This window comes from Haliotis rubra, unplaced genomic scaffold, assembly GCF_003918875.1.
Source record: "Haliotis rubra isolate DU_JTF1 unplaced genomic scaffold, ASM391887v1 Scf39, whole genome shotgun sequence".
NCBI lineage: Eukaryota > Metazoa > Mollusca > Gastropoda > Lepetellida > Haliotidae > Haliotis > Haliotis rubra.
The window spans coordinates 608,024-627,928 of NW_025767068.1; the positions used below are offsets into that span (position 1 = coordinate 608,024).

Below are 19,905 nucleotides of genomic sequence, written 5' to 3' on the forward strand. Positions count from 1 at the left end.
AATCTCTTAAGTTAAACGAAGAACAAGCGAAGGACTCTGCTAACCATTTGTCCATGGAGGTGTACATGCAAGTATAATTAGCTGATAATTAGCTGGTTTTTATACAAACCCGTTCATCACCTACAAAAGTTCCAGTACAACTTTACCAGACTTGTAACAAACGAAAGTATGAGATATTAGATATACATTATTAAACCATCAGATTGTGAACTTTAATCGTAATGACAATTGCTCGCCACTTGACATTTCTAATCCGAAGTCATTATTTTGCCATTACTCGACACTGCGCTGTTGCTGTAAAGGTTCTAAGCGCAATTATGATGTGAAGACTGGTAATTTGCACACAAAGGTTTTATATTGTGATCCTATAGTCCAGTGTTCACGCCTCTCATAGTATTTTGTGAACATGACTCGCATCTGATGACTATCATTAACTTGAAGACATCTACACCATAGATAGAATGTCGACACACGGAATAATTCGAGACATGCGGTGTTAGATGCCAGCTTATTTAAACATACATCGCTTCCTTACCTACATATATATTATTTCATATAACGATATCATTAAAACATACATCATGGTAAACAAGCTCTAATAATTAAATGCCAACTAATTCAACTACTGGGAATTAAAAAACACATAGATCTATATTGCAGACTGCTTATGATGATGGGTGCGTGCTAATCTGTTATATCGTACAGTAAGTTCCTTCTTTTTCCTATATGCTGCTAGAAATAGCTGCCACTTGTTGTTGATTTTAAGATACATCACGTGCTCTAAGTCGTGCAATTTCGCACGAATTGCCTATCCGTTGACTCCTTAATTCGACACGAGCATCCATCTTTAACGTCACAAACAATACAATTGTATCCAAGTTAACATATCCGGTTTTCCTTTTAAGCGGATGATTGATATGACTCATTTGTTGGTGTGAATTTCATATCTAGTAATCGTCGTTGTCATTCGGAACGACACTTTCAGGTATTACCGCATTACACGAGACCCCATATGCTGCATCTTTCACAGACTTGACGGTGCCCTTGAACGTTCATCCACGACGCTTTGTCAGTATCATATGTCGACGTGCTGGACATTGGCATCTTCTGTATATTTCAAGTCGCCATGACATGTTGATATTGTTGCAGGTACGTGAGTGAGTGACGTTTAACGCAGCGTTGACCTGTCACTAACATGGGGACATTGGTAAAGATACATCACCAACATAGTGTGGTCATGAGTACTAAGGTTAACAGTGAGTGAGACGGGAGCTTTCATGCTCCAAACAGTATTACTGTTCTATCCGTCAGCATCATGTGGGAGAAAGCCGGACGTGATGCAGGACGTTGACCACTCTAGTGAAACCCACGGGCGTGGTGCAGGACGTTGACCACTTTAGTAAAATCCACAGGCGTGGTGCAGGATGTTGACCGCTCTAGTGAATGCCACGGACGTGTCGCAGGACGTTGATCACTCTAGTGAATCCAACGGGCGTGGTGCAGGATGTTGACCACTCTAGTGAAACCCACGGGCGTGGTTCAGGACGTTGACCACTCTAGTGAAACCCACGGGCGTGGTGCAGGACGTTGACCACTCTAGTGAAACCCACGGGCGTGGTTCAGGACGTTGACCACTCTAGTGAAACCCACGGGCGTGGTTCAGGACGTTGACCGCTTTAGTGAAATCAACGGGCATGGTTCAGGATGTTGACCACTCTAGTGAAACCCACGGGCGTGGTTCAGGACGTTGACCTCTCTAGTGAAACCCACGGGCATGGTGCAGGATGTTGACCGCTCTAAGGAAACCCACGGGCGTGGTGCACGATGTTGACCACTCCAGTGAAACCCACGCGCGTGGTGCAGGACGTTGACCACTCTAGTGAAACCCACGGGCGTGGTTCAGGACGTTGACCGCTCTAGTGAAATCCACGGGCGTGGTTCAGGATGTTGACCACTCTAGTGAAATCCACGGGCGTGATGCAGTACGTTGACCGCTCTAGTGAAACCCACCGGCGTCAACGGGGTGGTGCTGACAAACCTAGACATATAATCAGGACGAACATAGGTTTCTGGTGTACCCAAGGGACGTAACTCTCTACCGCGAATTGCGGTTTCCGACTGGACTGTATGTGCCCATATATACTCTATTTATCTAACTAACTGAAAGAAGAAGTTATTACAAACAATCGTACACTTGGATGGGTAGGCTAGGCTACTAGGGTACTAGGATGGTACAAACTAATGATCGTACTGATTCCACATTTACAGACACACAAGTAGACATAGCCAAGTAAACAGGAGACATAAATACATGTATATATGTGGGGAAAGGTAGCAACCGGTGATCATATCCTAGGTCAAGTAGGGACTGACCGCTGATTGCTGTCATGAAAGTTCATCACGAGGCAAGGACGAGTAAACGGGACGCGGACCTAAAGCAGATCCGGCCGTGAGTGACTACGGTCTATCTACTTCAGATCGTGTGGCCTTATTGCCATGGTGTGTGACCAACACATAACGATAAACCGACAGTGAGAGCGCATGGCTCATCCAGGCGGTATAATCTGTAGTCGCAATGCCCCGTTAACTATAAAACACGTGCGTTAGGCAAACACGCCAGTCATAATCTATATAGCATCGATCGCTATGTCTTTCAACAAGCACCACCAGCTGAATCTATGACTGAAACCATCAAATCTCTGCAAACTACCATGGACATTTGTTATCGACATGATAAATATGTCAAATGAACAATTAACATGTGTTAAGTGTGATGTATGTAACTCACCTCCAGGCTGAAATCGATGAGCCAGTGCTGCAGCACAATCTGAAAGATCAATTCCAACAGCAACTGACTGATGCCCGACCACATACATCAATCAATGTTCATATCACAGACAGCCGAAATTGACATGGGTTTTTAAATGCCATGTAAGTGTGCCGCTGAGCTGCTGTCTGAGCCTCGAGAATTGTTACTCCATGCGTCCGGCTACCGTCCGGTTGAGGTCCGACGAGTGAGAACAGCTAGATCCCATGGTCCGTCATTAAGACAGCATAACGCTGTATCGAATGAAGCGCTACATGTACAGACACGGTGCATTGTCGATGTACAAAGACATTGCAGGGATCAATAGAGTTGCTAACAGTGACAAACCCGGGCTACGTGGTGGACTCGCTACCTTGATGAGCATCGCTCCTCTCAACGAGGAAATGAAATTATGTCACGGCCGAAGGGTCAAGCTCATACTGGACTCATACAGCCACTCCCTCAACCAGTTTCATCGCGTCACTTGGGTATCATATCCTGGCCATGTATTCATCGTTGTGTCTACAACTAGTAGTGTTTAGCGTTGCCACGCTACAATAATGTACACTTACAGAAACACAGAAGGTAAACCCTGGATAGAAACATGTGTCCATCTAAAAACCCTCACATGTTAATTATTGATACTAATTGATCTGAAGGGAGTATACGGGGCGCTACTGTCGTTACATGATGCATGAGGACTACATGTGCACCTCTCAAATGTCAGTGTGTACTGTCATGCACATTTCACATTGTAATACATTTCAGATAGGTATACATTTCCTGTTGCAATGTAGGGTCAGGGGGAAGAAGATACACATGGTTATCTCGCAACTGTGCCTTATCTGTCGGCAACGATTAGACTGTAATAACTTCCAGTAAGAGTTTCTGGCGTATTTAGGCCTCGGGTGCCTTGTCGGCTGGGGCGCTGCAGTTCCTATGCTGGAAACCTATGATACTGGCTTCGAATCTTGGTTCGATCCGATTATTTGTCTATGAGTGTCAGCACCTTACCCGTGATAGCTGTTGATTTCACCAAAGAGGTGAAGATCAGAATAGCAGCATCACTTCCTGACACCCCGTGATATAACTTGAATACTGTTCAGAGAGGCCTTGCAACCACTCACTTCCATAATTTGATCAGTTTAAGGCGTGTAAATCAGTGTGTGAGTTATGCTGAATCACTCAAGTTTCGAAAGTAGACGCCGTTTTCGACTTGGCAGAAAGCCAGGAGCATAAAAAAGCGAGTGTGTATGCCAACCTACGGTCAGCGGATCCTGCTATTTCAAAGGGACGAAACATTGGGTGTCGATAATATGTGAACACTATTAATCAATGGACCAACCATTACAGAACGCAGCCGTAACAAGACAAAACTGATATTGTTCCAATTGAATCCTCATAAAGTACATTTCAAGTGACATCTCCATATTGTCTTACAGCTGCTTGTTTACATGTAAACATGTGAATACAGATTTACTTAACTTACGAGGACAAAGATATATAAAGGTAAAAGGTAATAAATCAAATCCTTATCTTTGAGTACAGAGGACGCATTGACGTCACACAATATAACTTATTACTGAATTTATGGCCACAGCTTGAGAAGCACTTCCTTTGTGGCACTGTTCGCCATTTGTCATTAAAGGATTGTTGATTGAAGTCGGAATCGAATCCGAGCAGCGTCATAGATTAGCTAAGCATAAAGTTAGTCCATCAGGTTCTAGACGTTCCCGTATGTGTAGTCTGTGGCCGTGCTACGGCTAAGATTAAATGCACATTTAATGATAAAAGCACAAAACATTACACATTTGCAGTCTAATGCATAGTGAACATTTTAGGATACTGAGGCACTCAAAATATTTTCATTTTGAGCATTACAATATTTGCAGCTACTGATGGGCTCTGACTGTCACGTGTACACTGTATCTGTGACATGTCAGACCCAAACGTGCCACATTTCATATCTGTGCCTAGATGTGTGGTGTGAAGACATCACTAGCATATACATCAAACGTTTTGATAACACCAAGTTTCAACTTTTCAACAGTGACATATCCGTCGATAATCAAACTGGAAACAGCTGGTACATCTGATGAATCTGTAACACATGCTTCTTTCCACGCCAACTTTTGTTCATTTTGTACCATACCCCGCAGTGATATTGCTGGAATATTGCTAAAAGCGGCGTAAAACTCAACTCACTCACTTTTGTACCATAGGACGGTGTCTGAAACCCCTGACGGACTCCATTATCTAACGTTCCCGCAAGTAGCCCAATGTACACCCCAGATAAGAGTGAGTGAGGGAGTGAGTGAGGTTAGTTTTACGCCGCTTTTAGTAATATTCCAGCAATATCACGGCAGGGGACACCAGAAATGGGCTTCACACATTGTACCCATGTGGGGAATCGAGCCCAGGTCTTCGGCGTGACGAGCCCCAAGATAAGAGTTCTATGTCACTCTTCCTTGTTTTCAGTTCTTCTTTACCACTTTTACGGCATGTTGTTTTGGGTTGCCAATCACAGTTAAATTATTACGTAAATAACTACTGTTAATGGGCTTTGCTGTGTCCACAAGACGTTCCTTCGTGAAGGTCTCAAACTTCATTTCCTATGGGGTTATTCCCACTGGTCCGGCAGGCTGAGGGGAGTTATGGTTGAATGGTTGTGCAAAGTTTGTTGATCCCTGTGAAAAAAAGGTATTTCATGTTGATGTTTTTTCCATTTCGTATTTAAAATTATTTAATATCGGGTAACCAAATATCCCTCTGACCGGCTAGGGTGACCAAATATCACAGACCGGCTGGGGAGCAAAATAAAAAGTTCACCTTTTGTTCTCAGGGATTATCGCGCTCCACTGGTCTGGAACCTGTAAACAATAGGTACCGGACAAGTGGGAAGACCCCGTTCACAACCTGGGAAGGTGCCGTGCAAAGAGGACTTTACATTTAGACATTGCTGAATGAGCACTTATAGCTCACAATGTTCTGAACTGATTTAAACGACGGCAGTACTGACACATAACTCTTCTTGACATGAGAAACCGGTGAAATAAAGGGTCGTCCAAGTCTGGGAAGACTGAAGAAGACCAGTGACCATGATGACCGGGTCCAAATTCGTCTGGTAAGACATCAATATGATGGATGAACCATGCTGAAGAACTTGAATGGAGAGTGGCATGGGAGTCTCTCCAACTCTCCATCAGTGCCATCAGAAGGAGGATCGCTGGTCCCTTCATCACAGACCGGCACAGACAGAAACCTCGGGCGTGGTGCAAACTCCAAGAAACACGCAACTTAAGGACATGGCGTAAGGCAACGTTATCAACAGTAGGTACTGGATAAAGCCATAGTGCCAGAATTAGACAACCATGCCGTCATCGCCCATTTTGAGAACAACCCTTTCGACACATTAGCATGACCCGCACGCAGCCCCGACATAAACCCCATTGAACATCTTGAACGCAATGTTTTTGTGGTTTGCAAGATTTCAAGTAATGTGTTACCATGTTTCAATTTCAGTTATTTTTGCCTAAATCAGAGTCAATTGTGTTACAGCTACAATATTAATCCGCGCACTTTGGTTTTCAAAACATATACAACAACATGTAGTGTTTCGTACTCATCTTAAAAGAGTGAATGGGGCGTGATAAATTTTCATCGGTATATTTCATCATGACGTTAATTTGAAGTCCAAATTCAATACTGTAATGTGTCATTTCAATCATAACTGCCAGGGAACCTATAAGTGAAGAACGACCATTGTTTGATTAAATTAAAGTGGTCAAATGTAACATATGTTATGTTTGGGATTACAATTGTTTCACTATGAATAAACAATTTCTGCTAAAATATTTCATGAATATAAATTGAGTGTGTCATCAACTTTTCGAAACTTAAACCTCACAACTTAATTAAGTTGCAATGGTATATTTTCTAAACAATACTTATTGAATTGTGTTTACCTGCCATTTTTAAAATCGAATTAGGCAAAACAGTCACTGAATTTGAATAATTTAATTTTTCGTTTCAACCATTTAACAATAACAGTAGGGTTGAGTGATGTTCACTGGAATAATCCATCTATCAGATAGGGGAGTATGGTGTCTTGTTAATTACCTACTCCACTGTCTCACAAATGGGAGTACGCCAGCATGACTGCTCCCTTGTGACAGACAAATCTGGATTATCTCCCTTACTTGCCCTTGAGTCAGGAAGTTGGGGAATAACCACTTATATCACAGTTTTACTGTTAAACATATCCCAAACTTATAGTGCGAGAGTTCGTTTGCCATATATTATAGGCATTTTCAGTCAGCATTGATCAGATGAAGAACAAACATATATTCTAAAACGTTGTCTTTTACATGTCATTGTGGAATGAGGGATCATTTATTGTTTTGGGATGTTCTGTATTATGCTAAATTAAGTATTTCCGTCTCCTTTCATGTATCTGAAACCCATTAATTATGAAATTATCGGTTTGTAATGATTGGCTATATTGCTTTTTTAAAGAGGAAACATTGAAGATAGTAAAGCCCTTTATGTCCTCTGCACACGAACAAAAATTCATTTGCCTCCATATCTGCAATTATGTCAGACATGTGCCTTTATATGATGACCAATGTTGGTGCTATTATCATTAAATGCACAAGTTTAATGGAAATGTGAGCTCAGTCACTTCATTATACTTCCTTACTCACACGTAGGCTATGTACTGGAATAAGTAGCAATACGTTCAACATGCAGTTCGTTTTAACGACACGGACATCGGTACTCCAGTTATATCGTGGGTAACTGTAAGTATAAATCTAAACCGGCGCTAGCGTGAACAACTATACACTCCATCGCAGTTCCATGACAATATTTAGGAAACACAAGCTGGCCAACGCATCACCAGTTGAAACATACGCCTTGTGAAGTACAGCACACAATGAAACAAACAAGGAAAGTGCAAACAAAGACTTAGAAACAAGAACAACACACGTACTGGCCAGCACGTGACTATATAACCAGTCTTGGAGCCGACGTTAATCCCCATTTCACTCAACCTGGGCGTCACCACGGCCACCTATACCACCATTCACTGACACATGCCTCAATACTGCCATAAAAGTTTTGAAAACCCGCGAAGGTCCGGGTTAAAATTGTGTTTCAGCAACCCATGCTTGTCGTAAGAGGCGACTAACGGGATCGGGTGGTCAGCTCGCTGACTTGGTTGACACATGTCATCTTATCCCAATTGCGTAGATGCTCATGATGTTTATCACTGGATGGCCTGGTCCAGACTCGAATATTTACAGATCGACGCCACATAGCTGAAATTTATTGCTGCGTGCGGCGTTAAACAACAAACCAACCAACAGCACAAAAGTTGCGAAATGGCAACCTTGGTACACGGTGTTGTGGAGAGTGGTTTGTCACAGATCTAACATGAAACAGATGAACCGGTATCACTGGTCTCTTTACCAAGTCCGTACATCAGTGAAAGGTGATTGGCTACTTGATCGTTATTGAACTACATCAGATCTTCAATACACCTGTGGCCTAAGGTTAACTTCTTGGCTATATTCCTTTGTACGGATTTGCCAATCAGAGCAGAAAGTCCGATCCAAGTATACAATGAAACGGACCAACAACAATGGGAACACATCTGGTAGCCGTGGGCAGCCTAACTATTACACTGTGACTCTTATTTTATACGGGTGGCAACGAGCAGTGCATTCCTCACCGCTGTGCGCTGGTGTGAAAGAGTTACGGGCCCTGACATGCAATGCCATTCTCACTGGTTAAAGTCATAATTGCACCATGTATCGTTGTCAGATCAGGAGCAACGCAAACAGCGTGAGCGTTAATTTGACTGCTGGATCCTGATTCCGCCACTGAACGGGTGGCAGGTCGGTAATTACTGACCTGGGCCCCGTTCCTCAAAGCGATTGTAACACTACAATAGTTGTAAATCACAACAATCCAATTGTAACTTTAACTTCAAATCACTCCACCGTTCCTCAAAGCAATTGTAAGTAACAAAATAGTTGTAAGTTACAATCACTTCCGTAAGTTGCTTATGACCATCTGTAACTTACTTACAATCGATTGTTGTGTATGAACAAGATGGCGGCGTTTGTTGTAATTATTAATTTCGGGGACTCAAATCACATTATATATTTTGTAAACAAACAGAAATTATTGATAAGTCACTCACTTCTCGGCAATACCTTCCCACAGTCTCCCCTTGACTTTCGCCGTCAGAGTTGCACATAAAGCTCCAAATGAGGCTGACTCATGACGTGTGAGCTCCTAACAAGAATTTCAAGCTCACTTGTTTGAAAGTTAGACCTGCTACTCTTCTTTTCCTCGGACATCATCTCAGGCTAAGTTTACGTCGTCTGCTTGAAAGGGGAAGCAACTCTCACCAACCGGAACTAATGTAAACGCATTATTTCTAACTTTCGCTCAAAAGATCACGATTGTAATTTACGATCGAAAGATTTACAATCGCGAGACTTACAATTCCCTTACAATAGCTTGGAGGAACGACAATAAATTGTTATTTACGATAATTGTAAAGTTGATCGTAGGGCTGACAACTGATTGTAGCTACGATCGCTTTGAGGAACGGGACCCTAAGAGCCGTACAGTTCTAGCAAATGACGGCGCAAGTACCTGGCCGTATTCACACCATGAGAGAGAGAGAGAGAGAAAGAGAGAGAGAACACAAAAGTTGTGAAATGGCAACACAAAGACGTGATTGAATACCGACACATAGGTAAAGTTAAACCCATCTGCCTTGGTACACGGTGTTGTGGAGAGTGGTTCGTCACAGATCTAACATGAAACAGATGAGCCGGTATCACTGATCTCTTTCCAAGTCTGTACAGCAGTGGAAGGTGATTGGCTACTAGTATTTGATCGTTATTGAACTACATCAGATCCTCAATACACATGTGGCCTAAGGTTAACTTCTTGGCTATATTCCTTTGTACGGATTTGCCAATCAGAGCAGAACGCCCGATCCAATGGGTGACCGGACAAAATCCACCCCAAAATAGCCACCCCGGACAAAATCCACCTCTTCATAACAAAAAAATGGACAAAATCCACCCTTCTCAAATTGCTATTGTTAAAAGTTTTAGTGTGTCCTGATCTTTGATCAAGTTGTTTTTCTCAAGCATTGTTTTGATAGCATTTACGTTTTCCTAATTGGCTGTTGTTCCTAGATGTTGTTTCAAACATTAAAGGTTTCTCCATTTGTCACATTTTGATCACTACTTAATCCTCTTTCATGTAACATTAAGTAGTCTCACACTTTGATCATTACGTAATCCCCTTAAAAAATTAAGATGTTTTTGCAAGCCTGATTGGAGCCCTTTTTACACGGAACAACAAGGGTGGTTCGAAGTTGCTATATCAGGGTTATTCGTACATAAAGACGTCGAGGATGGAATGGCTGAATGTGTGAAAATATATGCTGTTGTCATATTTATATATGTATTGATGCACGAATGAGTCATAAATGTGAAATGTGAAAATGTGCAACTGTCATATTTATATATGCAAAAATGTTCTTTGGTTGTAGTTTTGGTTGTTTTTGTTATCGATTATGAATGACTGATATGAAAAAAAATTCATTTCTGTTTTTTCTTAGGGTGGATTTTAATAGGGGTGGATTTTGTCCGGGTGGATTTTGTCCTAGGTTGCAATTTTGGGGTGGATTTTGGGTGGATTTTGTCCTGGATTCGATCCAAGTATACAAAGAAACTGACCAACAACAATGGGAACACATCTGGTAGCCGTGGGCAGCCTAACTATATATTACGTGGGCACTCGCAACAGATACTTATAACATCCGTGATGATTAGAAACTGTATAGATTGTTCAGTAATGACACTGAACTTCAACATTTGGACGGTCCTGTGATTGTGCATTGTGCTGTGACGGCAGCCAGTGGAATAAGAACGTGAGCTTGGAGGAAACCCCGATACAGGTATCCTTGACCTCTTCGGACAGTTGCCCTCGAGAGAAGTGAGTATATATAAACCTTATCAAGGTGGACGCTTTACCCTACCGTGTCGGTATGATCCAATCTATGGCCCATCGTCTACAATTTAGTAATTACAGTGACAAAAGTAACATTTATACATTGTATACAGAAATGGTCTAATTCAAACGGCATATATCTGCGAATTTGGTGGATTTGAAAACAATTCCTGTGAGAAGATACCAAGCCCGGCACTGCACGGGAGAACTGGACACTGAACTCTCTATATTCATAACAGAAACACTCACTCTGAACTGAAGATTGGTCGTCCTCATCGACTGTCAAGGTGGATGAACAGACGGGCAACTATGTACACACTAGAGGCACAATACCAGGCATTGTAGGGTCGGGTGGCGAGGCAGGAAGGTCAGCCGAGGTCCAAGCTGACATTATGCAACGCCATGACATGTATAACACGGTAAGGCATGGTCTGCCGGTTGAAGTAAATAAACAAACGATTAAGCCATAACCTTAATGAATTCATTGGCTTGGGTACCAGAATTGTCAAATCGTGCTGTCTTAAAATGTACAATACACTTTCATAAACCTGACGGTTATGAGTGAGTGAGTATGGTTTTACGCCGAGTTAAGCAATATTCCAGCAACATCACGTCGGCTGACACCAGAAATGGGCTTCACACCTGCGTTTGTGACCCATGTGGGGAATCGAACCCAGGCCTTCGATTTGACGAGCTAACACTTTAACCACGAGGCTACCCCGCCGCCCCGGTTATGTATATGTAAGGAGTTTAAGTGGTCACGAACACACCGAGCGCTGTTTCTTTACTCATATAGAGTGACGCATTACATACCGCATGGAATCTGAGACGCTGACCAACTAGATATGCTTTGTTGATTCAAGCCTAAAGGTGTGAGGACCTATGTGAAAAGGGACAGCGAATTTCCAACATAAACTCCCCGTAGTGTCGATTCAGTTCTCTTGGCGTATGTGACGACGACAATATACCAACCCACGTTTTCTCATTCGGCGATCTATTAACATACCACGACGCGTCCTCCGATCATTATCGTGTCAGTTGCTGCGAGGTTGTATTTAGATCGACACAGTTCGTTGCTTATACCGGATAAGTTGTGCTCCATGGGATGGGATGTGTGTTAACTGAAGAGGCGTTTCGAGAGACATAGTCAAATAGACGACACGTAGACGATAATTTGTCGCCGGTTACGATCTTAACATAAGCGTTACAACACAGATACCCTAACGTTCAAATGTTTCATTAAAATTCAATATCAAATCCAGTGTAGGCTATATAATATTTGGTTGCACATACAATTTACTATTACAATATCGAAAGTTAGCTCTACAGATGTTGATAGCCGCACACAATTATGAAGTCTTTCATTGTAGAAGTCGCAGTTAACATTCGGGTGGAACTTGACCTTGATAAGACGAGATGCCCGAATCCACCCTGGCGTCCCTGGAGCGACCCTGCCATGGGTAAATCACCCGTGAAGCCCAACTTTTACCATCTGGCCTAGACACAGGGCCTTGTAACGCTAAAAACTGCCATCAAGGTAACTGTCACTGACGGGGTCTTAGGACCTTTGATATGGTACTAAGACCCCTTCCATGACAGTATATACCTTGATGGCAGTTTTTAGCGTTACAAGCCCCTGAGTATAGTACAAAGACCCCGTCAGTGACAGTATATACCTTGATGGCAGTTTTTAGCGTTACAAGCCCCTGTGGGCCTAGATTCACAGGCCTGCCTAAATAAATCTCACATTCGGGGATGAAAACTTAAAAGACGACGAACATCTGAAGTGAGCGTGAGGTATGATATATTGATTGTGGACACTGTGACTCTTATTTTATACGGGTGGCAACGAGCAGTGCATTCCTCGCCGCTGTGCGCTGGTGTGAAAGAGTTACGGGCCCTGACATGCAATGCCATTCTCACTGGTTAAATTCATAATTGTACCATGTATCGTTGTCAGGAGCAACGCAAACAGCGTGAGCGTTAATTTGACTACTGGATCCTGATTCCGCCACTGAACGGGTGGCAGGTCGGTAGATATTGACCTGAAAGCCGTACAATCCTAGCAAATGACGGCGCAAGTACCTGGCCGTATTCCCACCATGTGTTTCTGACGCATATTGCTTCACAGACAGTTGAGCAGATTTCCGGATCAGCTTATTAGGTTATATACAGTTGATCTGGTCATTGTTTGAAATCTAAGTGTTGCCATAGTAACCTATGTACACACACGCTGTGATCCACCGGATCCACGGTCGATGACATGGGAAAGAGGTGAATTTGGAAAAAAGTGATTTTCAGTTGTAATATCAGTTTTGGTGGAATCTGTTATGGCGTATTATCGAGATTAGTTATTCACTGGTTTTGACGTTTTATATGTATCATCAACCAAAGTGGAATATGAAATGAAAACTGCAAACCGATCTGGTTATGTTAACAGTTCATGTTAATGTTGCTCTAATACACCACAGCTTATACAGAGGATGAGTGGCACCGTGCCTGACGTCAGAATACACTACTCTAGGAGTCAGGTACTGTGTGTATTCTTCACTGCCTCCTGACCTATCTGTGTACTCAGAATAAAACACGTGACAACATTAGCGTCAGGTGCAAATGCATTGAAAACACATGCTCGTCAACACTACCTGGAGTCAGTTTGTCAGTCAGTCATACAGTCACGATCAGTTTTAGAATTTCCGTTACATTACACAAGTGAGTGAGTGAGTATGGTTTTACGCCGCGCTTGGCAATATTCAAGCAAAATCACGACCGGGGACACCAGAAATTGGCTTCACACATTGTACCCATATGGGGAATGGAACCAGGGTCTTCAGCTTGATGAACGGACGCTTTAACCATTAGGCTACCCCACTGCCCCTACATCCCCTACGTGTATATAAGCAAGTAGCGTGAAAGGAAAGATGTACAATATTAAATATGAGATATTCACATGATATTCATTATCCCACTTGAGGGCTGCGTCTCTGTAAAGTAACACCGTTCCGCCTACAGCTGTTCGAAAACTGAAAAAAAAATCAAATTGGATCTTAGTCAATATTTTCTGTAATTCTAGAAGCGTCAGCTGGGATTTATTTTATATGTAAGCTTTGATGGTATTTTTCTGATTTTTCATGTACGTATAAACGTCCAAATCGCCTATCTAAACGAGTGATTATGTTAGAACTCGGCTGTCACAATATGTCAGTTGGTTCAACCCTCTCTACTAAACTGTAAATCGTGAGGATGTGTGTGGCCTGCTTCTAACAGTCACTTTCTGTCATCCCTAATTGTGAATAATTTACCGCTGTTCTAAATATCGCGCACGTGTTTAATTTCATGTCCAAGGTCAATTCGTGTGTCCAAGCAACGAGGTAATATTGATAACGTATGGTCAACGTTATTTTATAAATTCTACGGGTGCAAAGATTGTGAAAAAAGGAAAGTAGAAACAGATATAATTCTCAGTTTAAAGGTTTTTTTACCGCCAAGGAAGAAGACCATTTTCAACAAAACGATACGTCACAAATTGTTTCCATGTATGTCCCAACGCTAGATATTAAATTCACTACGGTATTAAATTTATAAAATAATTTAGAATCATGTCCATCACATGACAACATGTTTGCACCAGATATTTAAAATTGATTTGTTTTCTTTTCCTTTGCTACCGCCGATCTTACAGGAGTCCCTTTATGACACAAGTACACAGGAGCTAGGATATGGAGCTGGCCGAGCAGGGATTATTGAGGGAGAGGGCCCAACATCCTTTCAGCGCATCATGACACGCTAAAGGGACGCAACGCTTCACGCATGACTCTGCAACCTGTATCTGATGTTAGAGACGCACTCCAATAAGCACATTAAAGGAAGTGACGTCTTCATCAACAAACTGAATACAGAAAATGATTCCAACCACCAGAGTAACAAAGAACTCACTCGTGTGTGGCCTACCATGCGGGTTAGGAGCTCTCCTGTCAACAAAGAACTCACTCGTGTGTGGCCTACCATGCGGGTTAGGAGCTCTCCTGTCAACAAAGAACTCACTCGTGTGTGGCCTACCATGCGGGTTAGGAGCTCTCCTGTCAACAAAGAACTCACTCGTGTGTGCCCTACCATGCGGGTTAGGAGCTCTCCTGTCAACAAAGAACTCACTCGTGTGTGGCCTACCATGCGGGTTAGGAGCTCTCCTGTCAACAAAGAACTCACTCGTGTGTGGCCTACCATGCGGGTTAGGAGCTCTCCTGTCAACAAAGAACTCACTCGTGTGTGGCCTACCATGCGGGTTAGGAGCTCTCCTGTCAACAAACCATGTCAACTAAGAGCTCACTCGTGTGTGGCCTACCATGCGGGTTAAGAGCTCTCCTGTCAACAAAGAACTCACTCGTGTGTGGCCTACCATGCGGGTTAGGAACTCTCCATCACATCACAGTACGTGTGTGTCAGTGTGACGCCGCTCTAAAGAGTCGTACCATGAGGTCTATACGACTTGCCATATTGTCAGCTGTATCTGGAAATAAGACCAGGTTCTGTTCACGCTCGAAGTGCGTGTTTCGATCCACCTTGTTGCAGCGCCTTGGGTCTCCCACCGCGCCCCCATAGCATGATAAAAAAAACCTACAACCAAAATGCCCTGATGAAGGTTTAGACATACTTCCTTCATCTCACTTTCTGAGCGCTGCTATACATCACTGTTGTCTACTAAAGAGATAATTATAGATTTTCCTAATCTGCTGTCGCTTATCTCTTAGTCACGTCAATGGAAAAATAGAGCGTTCATTATTAGTCGCATAAACAAATACTGTCTGTATACTGTCGCAGATAAGTACAAGGCAACCTTCACATGTACAAGCACAGGTGTTTCATGTAAACTAAGGCTGCTGTTAGGGGTGAAAACATTCCCATGCACATCATAAACATACTGAACATAAAACTTTGTTGGGAACGGTTAATGTGAGGTGGGATTTAAATAATTACATTACAGAAAAACGGGACGCGTTTATGAAATATGTCTTGTTTCCCAACCCCATATCCTCTTCAGCCTGTCCCCACACACTCGGCTATGAAGAGTGACACCGATGTCACAAGCGCAACAGGGGCGGATCCACGATTTTGGAGCAGGGGGTGTTGGGTGCACATAAATCCACAGGTTAGGGGGAAATGCTCCTCAGGGAATTTTGTTTTCGGGGGAGCGTGTGGGACGGTGAGAGCACCCCCAACCCCTTTGGATCCGTCCCTGACGAACCACATTAATAACTTTGTCAGATCACAACACTACATAGCGTTCTGAAACTGACATATACACCCGTTCTACAGGTGTCTCGTTAAATATACAAACACAGCCGCACGAATCAGAAGAGTAACGATGCAAACTTTGCATCATCTTCCCCATCAACCAGCATCCTTGCAGTCATGCTCGACTGTCTTCATTCATGATTCAGACAGCTAATTAGTTCTGCCTGTGATGTGATAAGTATATAAATAGGATCGTGAAACTTGCTACTTACTTGCAAAATTATATCTGTTCTCCCAACGCTAGGCCTAGTTATCCATGATAGAAAGCGAGTGCATGTAGCCCTTCACATGATAGGAACAACGTCTGCTGTGAAACAACAGCCGTGAGGATACTCACACCCTTTACCGTAAGCACAGGATGGTAACCACAGCCTGTAGAATCAACTTTAACCTCCAAATCTAAAACACTTCCTCTCCGGTTGCAGTCGTAATGTTCCGTCGGCCTCGATTTGACGAGACGGCAGCACCGAGGATAATCGTGCACGTCGGGCCAACTCTCACTGAAGCCGTGGACGAAGTCATGCCAGGATAAGCATGGCCCGTCACCGTGGGAGCAGTGATACAGCCAGTGTCTTTTGACAATGAGAACTGGTTTTACTTGAATCTTCTACACTGAGCGTCGAGTGCAGCAACTAAGACTATGCTGTCAAGATCCGTGTGCTAAATTGTTTGCTGTGTATGATAGGTTGTGGTTAGTTGTAGTTATATTTATATATAGTTTCCGAGGATTTGTGCGGCATGGTGTGACGACTGTTAAGTGGTGACACAGGCAATGTGGGTTAAGTGTGTACAGTGACATCTGCCTTATCCGGACACCGGTAATCTGGAAATCGCATCTTTTACACGCTTTAAGAAAAATGAAAATGGAAAATGTTACTGTTTTAATTCCTCATTTATCCGAATATCGACGGGATCACGATCGCTATACTTTGTTTTTCAACAAGTTAAATATTATCTTTTCACATATCACAGATTCACAATACGGGAAGATGTTAGTTTACGTCACGGCTCTGAGGAAGAGAACTGGCATTGGAACCTAATCGCGTGACATGTACGTAAGGCTGAACACGGCAAGTACCTGGTCTGATCAATACAATACCGATCCACACCTTGTTGTCGTAACACTGAGTTTCACGTGACACATCACAGCTTGAGTAAAGCTGATATTTGTGCCATACAGAGTTACTTCCCTTTAACAAGTCAGCCCAAATTATGTATCCATCTGTCCGTGATACTTTTAGTTGAATCTGAACATGAAGAGTGCTGACAGGTTTCCAATGCCTTTATCTCACTTTATCTATATTTAGGTAATTTATTTCAGATTTAATGTCATTGAAAATACAGCTCCCTGTACATAATCCCTGTTCCTTGTTGTGAATGCTGGCAAAAGGTTTCCTTAATTCGATCCAATTGACGCAATCGGCTTTTGAATTTGAAAGTCCGTCCCAACAACCACCCAACGATAATGAGTTGATGGAGGTAGACGTTTATCGGCAGATTTGATCTTAAAATTATTTTCAGTGGGCTGTTTGTTTTCAAAACACAAGGAGGATATAATTATTTTCAAACACGATAAATTCTTAAAGAAAATTGACTTATCGAGTATGTTTCGTAGTTTATGCGTAAGGTTCAGCTAGACAGAGTAAAACAACGAATATCGACGTGGAGACATTACAGCTAGTACCCCTGGTTCGCCTCATCGTCACAGACTCGGACACGCTTTACTCAACCCACACAGCCAATGGAACAAACAAACGAACGAATAAATAAATGACATTGCGGCGATTGTCCAGAAACTTCATCAACACATTGCAGACAAATGTAATTGATAACAGAGATAATGCTTCCTTCCGTTTGTAAATATGGTTCGTTAATGTCAAATTCTAAACACATATGTATGTAAGCAGTTGTTCGGGGGTTAGACCAGAGACCATATAATAGAGGCTGTAACAGAGGGTCTATTATGTGGTCTCTGGTTAGACAGGTTAGAAATTAGATATCGCGTGCTTGAAGCCTCGTTTTCATGCCAGCTTCCTCAACTGTCGTGGTATTTACAATAGTGATCCCTATTGATTATTAACTTGACATCTTCAAAGTGTTACCTCTGACATGTTAAGTCTGGAACTGAGCATTGATTATCCATGATATGGCTTTGAATTCCACTTACAGACAGTGTAATCAGCTGTCATCGGCACAATATAATGTATGTGAGTGATGGTGTTCCCTATCTCCACACTGTAGAGAGTTATCACAACGCAATGGAAAGCATGGGGTTTTCACAGCTTTGTGATATATTCTTCTTCTATTGAGTGAGCAAATGTTCATAGTCGCTGACATAATTGAGCTACATCACATCTCGACAATAATCGCAATCATATCTTACTCAATGTTAATCTTTTTATCTCATTATATTTTAGAAGGTTAACGAGGATATCTAATCGAACAAGCAATTGAGCACTGTCGCCAGATACTCATTTTGATCGACCCATACAAGCATAACCAACAAGAGACTGAACAGGATCCCACATCGACCTTCCAGCTGGACTACACAGGGCGGCATACGCCTCATCTGAAGAATCGAACCCAGGTTTTTAGCGTGGCAACAAAACCATTTGGCTACCCATATCACCCTATATCGGAAATACGAGCAATGGGTCACAATAATGTATTGGCAGTGAATAGCGCTGCTATTTTCGCTGGCGCTGATTGTAGCTGTCTCCCTAGCGTGTAGAAAGTGTAACAGACTTTGTAGCGTTTAAAAAGTGTAGCAGTCTCTCCAGCGTGTACAAAGTATAGCAATCTCTCTAGCGTGTAGAAAGTGTTGCAGTCTCTCTAGCGTATACAAAGTATAGCAGTCTCTCTAGCGTGTAGAAAGTGTAGCAGTCTCTCTAGCGTGTAGAAAGTGTTGCAGTCTCTCTAGCGTGTAGAAAGTGTAGCAGTCTCTCTAGCGTGTAGAAAGTGTAGCAGTCTCTCTAGCGTGTAGAAAGTGTAGCAGACTCTCTAGCGTGTAGAAAGTGTAGGGTCTCTAGCGTGTAGAAAGTGTAGCAGTCATTCTAGCGTGTAGAAAGTGTAGCAGTCTCTCTAGCGTGTAGAAAGTGTAGCAGTCTCTCTAGCGTGTAGAAAGTGTTGCAGTCTCTCTAGCGTGTAGAAAGTGTTGCAGTCTCTCTAGCGTATACAAAGTATAGCAGTCTCTCTAGCGTATACAAAGTATAGCAGTCTCTCTAGCGTGTAGAAAGTGTTGCAGTCTCTCTAGCGTGTAGAAAGTTTTGCAGTCTCTCTAGCGTATACAAAGTATAGCAGTCTCTCTAGCGTGTAGAAAGCAGTCTCTAGCGTGTAGAAAGTGTAGCAGTCTCTCTAGCGTGTAGAAAGTGTAGCAGTCTCTCTAGCGTGTAGAAAGTGTAGCTGTCTCCCTAGCGTGTAGAAAGTGTAACAGACTTTGTAGCGTTTAAAAAGTGTAGCAGTCTCTCCAGCGTATACAAAGTATAGCAGTCTCTCTAGCGTGTAGAAAGTGTTGCAGTCTCTCTAGCGTATACAAAGTGTAGCAGTCTCTCTAGCGTGTAGAAAGTGTAGCAGTCTCTCTAGCGTGTAGAAAGTGTTGCAGTCTCTAGCGTGTAGAAAGTGTAGCAGTCTCTCTAGCGTGTAGAAAGTGTAGCAGTCTCTAGCGTGTAGAAAGTGTAGCAGTCTCTCTAGCATGTAGAAAGTGTAGCAGTCTCTCTAGCGTGTAGAAAGTGTAGCAGTCTCTAGCGTGTAGAAAGTGTAGCAGTCTC

The 19,905-nt window shown here is 42.7% G+C and overlaps 1 protein-coding gene across 3 annotated transcripts in view; it reads right to left on the minus strand.

The window, feature by feature from the left end:
• The window catches only part of LOC124286657 (lysosomal alpha-mannosidase-like), an 89,090-nt gene that overhangs the window by 56,935 nt on the left and 12,250 nt on the right, over window positions 1-19,905 (minus strand). The window contains exon 1 of one of the 3 annotated variants that reach the window (XM_046723057.1): window positions 16,351-16,778. The exons of 1 other annotated variant lie outside the window; for it this stretch is intronic. The gene's annotated coding sequence lies outside the window, so the exon portion shown is untranslated. Of the gene's footprint in view, window positions 1-2,788; window positions 3,176-16,350; window positions 16,779-19,905 lie in introns of those variants that run through there. One more of the 3 variants, XM_046723059.1, reaches the window with a different exon arrangement.